General features: G+C 38.8%; 1 pseudogene; it reads right to left on the reverse strand.

Annotated features, from left to right (window-relative positions):
* Positions 1-798: 798 nt before the first annotated feature.
* On the reverse strand, positions 799-1392 carry LOC107531333 (small ubiquitin-related modifier 2 pseudogene; annotated as a pseudogene).
* Between the last annotated feature and the right edge of the window lie 2409 nt (positions 1393-3801).

Genomic DNA, 3801 nt, shown 5'->3' on the forward strand with positions numbered 1-3801 from the left:
GCTAAAAGAATTGAACCTGAATCTAGTCAATCTTCTATATTCAACTAAGTATGTAAAGGAAACACAGAGTAGAAAATGTGTTAAATGACACTGTAAGGATACAATGAACCAAATCTAGAAGGTGGGAAATTCTGCAAGGAAAATAACCTGGTTTCTTCAATAAATAGAGGCATTAAAAAGGCATTAAAGTCTGTAAATTTAAAAGGGACTTTTAAGACTTATCAGGAAAATGCAATGTTTGGCATTTGAATCCTCATAAAACAAACCAACCATAAAAAAAGACATTTTGAGGCAATCAACAGGATGTGAATATGAACAAGATATTACATGATTTTAAAGAACTATTATAAATTTTGTTTGAACTGATAATGGTATTGTGGTTATGTTTTTAAAAATCTCTGTTACATACATACTGAAGTGTTTACTGGATAAAAATAACATGAAGTCTGGGATTTGCTTTAAAATATTCCAGCAAAATAACTTACTGGAAAATAAAGGTAAGAGCTGAATGAACGTGCCTCCAATGGAGAAAGCAGGTATTTTCACAGAACCAGTGTTTTTCCCCATCTCATCTCCATTCGATGTCCATCAAAACATACCACCGGCCATTTAGTTTAAAAAATTCAAATGCTTGTGCACATACATTACTTAATGTTCAATAAAGGAAAGGGGAAGGAGGAAATGAAAGAATAGAGAAAACTATGCTGTCAGGACGTGACGGAACCTAATGGCAGTTTTCTAACTGAGAATGTCGTCTTGGTCTGGAGGAACCGAGTTCTGGAGTAAGCAGGTTCCCTTTTAGTAGTCCCCTCCTGTTTGCTGCTGGAACTCATCAACTGTATCTCTTTTTTAAAAATGTTTTTATTGATTTCAGAGAGTTCAGGAAGGGAGAGGGAGAGAGAGATAGAAACATCAATGATGAGAAATATTGATCAGCTGCTTCTTGCAGGCCCCCTACTGGGGATCAAGCCTGAAACCCAGGCATGTGCCCTGACCAGGCATCTAAAGGTGACATCCTGGGTCATGCTCAACCACTGAGCCACACCGGCCATGCCATCACTGTATCTTCACCCTCCATTCCAACTGTGCAGGGGTGTCAGTTTCACTGGTTGGCTGCCCGTCAAACCAGAATCTGATCTGCCTCATCGACAAACCCTGCCGCTCACAAAAGGCTTTCATCAGTTTCCTAAGCGGTGTGCGCCTCTTAACCTCAAACTGCACCATGAAACCATCCTGCCCCACCTTCGAATTGATATGATTGCGGTTCTCAGTCTTGATTCTTTCCTTTGACTTTTCGAAGGCCACCGTGAGCACCGGAGTCTCCTCGGCTGTGGCTTCACAAGGGAAGTACCAGGTTCTCACCTTCCGATGGAGAATTTTAATGTTTTTCATCTATCATTGTAAAACCAAGGACAATTTTATAATTTTTTTGAACATAGCTGTTGCATGCAGGCAATCTGTCTTTAAGTAGAGATAAGTTACTCTAAAAGAAATGAATTCTAGGTAGTTTTTTCTTCAAGTCAAGTGTTCTGTTGTTTAAATAAACTTCTTAAAAAAAAAAAAATACTCCAGCCCTAGCTGGTTTTGCTCAGTGGTTAGAGCATCCCCCTGCAGACTGAAGGGTCCCGGGTTCGATTCCAGCCAAGGGCATGTACCTCGGTTGCAGGCTTGATCCCCAGCCCCGGCTGGGGCTCAGGCAGGACGAAACCAATCAATGTGTCTCTCCCACATCAATGTTCCTCTCTCTGTCTCTCTCTCTCCCACTCTCTCTGAAAAGCAATGGAAAAAATATCCTCCAGTGAGGATTGAAAAAAAAAAATTAAAAAAATACTCCAGCAAAAAATAGATGAAAATTTTTTAAAATCAGGTGTAATAGATGAAAGAAGATTGACAGAATGTCAACAGTTGTTAAAGCCATGTGATGGGTAATAGGGATTCATCGTATTATTTTCTTCATCTTTGTGTATGTTTTAAATTTTCCACTTTTAATTTGAAAATAATAAAAAATTAGAGTTCTGCCAGTTGACCTAGAGCAATTCCATTATTTCTTGTTGAGTGAAAAAAGCAAGATGAAGTAAAGTATATGCTGAATAATAATAATAACACGAACACATGAATCCAGGTCTGTAAAACAATTATCTGTTTTTGTAAAATACACACACACACACACACACACACACACACCCCTATACACATATAATATATACATATATAGCACAGATACACATATATGTATGTTTACATATGACTTTATGTGCACCGAGGATTACTTGGAAGGGCACATCCTAGGCTATAAACATGGACTAGCTTGGAGAGGAGAGTGATATGGTTGGAGAAAGAGTGGATAATTAAATAAAGAAAAAATATTTTATTTAAAAAAGACATTATGATATGACCCAATGTGTGGATTTACACGAAATAATATAAATACATATATTTCTACATGTATAAAGCAGATTGTTTTTAACTAAAAAACAAAAGCAAAATCTGCTCACATTTCTGAAACCCAGCTGTTTTCCTAGCAGTAGCCTTGGTAGCTGCAGTAAAACAATGCAAATCCTACATTAGCTGAGCCAGAACGAACAGGAGCATCGTGGGGTGAGCTGAAGTGAGGCAAATAGAAATAAGCCAGTCAGAGAAAGACAAGTACCACGTGATTTCACTCATATGTGAAATATAATAAACAAAATAAACTGTTGAACAAAATAGATCCAGAGACATAGAAGCATGGAACAGACTGAGGGATCTCAGAGTGGAGATGGGGAGGGGGAGAGAGTGGGGAGAGATTAACCAAAGAACTTATATGTTTATAAGCATAACCTGTGGTCATAGACATTGGGAAGGGGAAGGCCTGAGGGTGGGGTGGATACGGGGTGGAGGGGATCAATGGGGAAAAGGTGGGACATCTGTAATACTTTCAACAATAAAGATAAATTAAAAAAAGAAAGAAATGGATGTGTGGTTGCATTTGGAAGGAGGCTGGCTGGAGAAGAATGCTTCAGATGTGCACTGAAACACCACTGTGCTGTACTCACGGGTGGCAAGGAAACAAAATGAAATGTCAGCAGAGCATGCAACAGGGAGAGAGTATCTTTTTCAGAGACCAAGTGTCAGGCTGAATGTGCATTATTAGCATCAGGCAGTTGAAAAGCGCTAACCCAGGAAGCCTTACCTTCGCTTGGCCACATACCAATTGCCTGACCCTGGAGAAGAAACTTGACCTCTTGGCCTCAGTTTCTGCACATGTAAAAGTGAGAATAAAAATAGCACCTCATTTCTGATGATCAGGTAAGATAATATACATCTATTCTACCGAGTGCTTTTAAAAGTACTTTATGTTCAAAAGCGCTGCATATATAATGTCAAAAACGATTGCTGATCCATCCCCCAAACACACATGTGCACACCTCACCATTCACATATGCATTCATTGAGAGAAATATACACCATTCTCATCTAGCAATGCTGTATATATGTAAATATAACAGCAACACAACTCTCCTCCCAACTTATTGATGAGAAAAAAAAAAACTTAAAGGCCTTAAAAAGCTCATGGGCACATAAAAATCTGTTGGGATATAACAGAAGTATATATATATTTTTAAGTCTCATTCATAGTGATTAGATATTATTTCTGATCTAGCAGGGGTCTGTGATCCGTCACCTAGAAACTTCTAAAACCAGATGCTATAGACTGAACTATACCCACGCCCTCAGATTCATATGTTGAAGCCAAAACCTCCAATGTGATGTCATTTGGAGATGGGGCCTGTGGGAAGTAACTTGGTTTAAATGCGGTCA

This window comes from Miniopterus natalensis, chromosome 2 (genome assembly GCF_054644295.1).
Source record: "Miniopterus natalensis isolate mMinNat1 chromosome 2, mMinNat1.hap1, whole genome shotgun sequence".
Lineage (NCBI taxonomy): Eukaryota > Metazoa > Chordata > Mammalia > Chiroptera > Miniopteridae > Miniopterus > Miniopterus natalensis.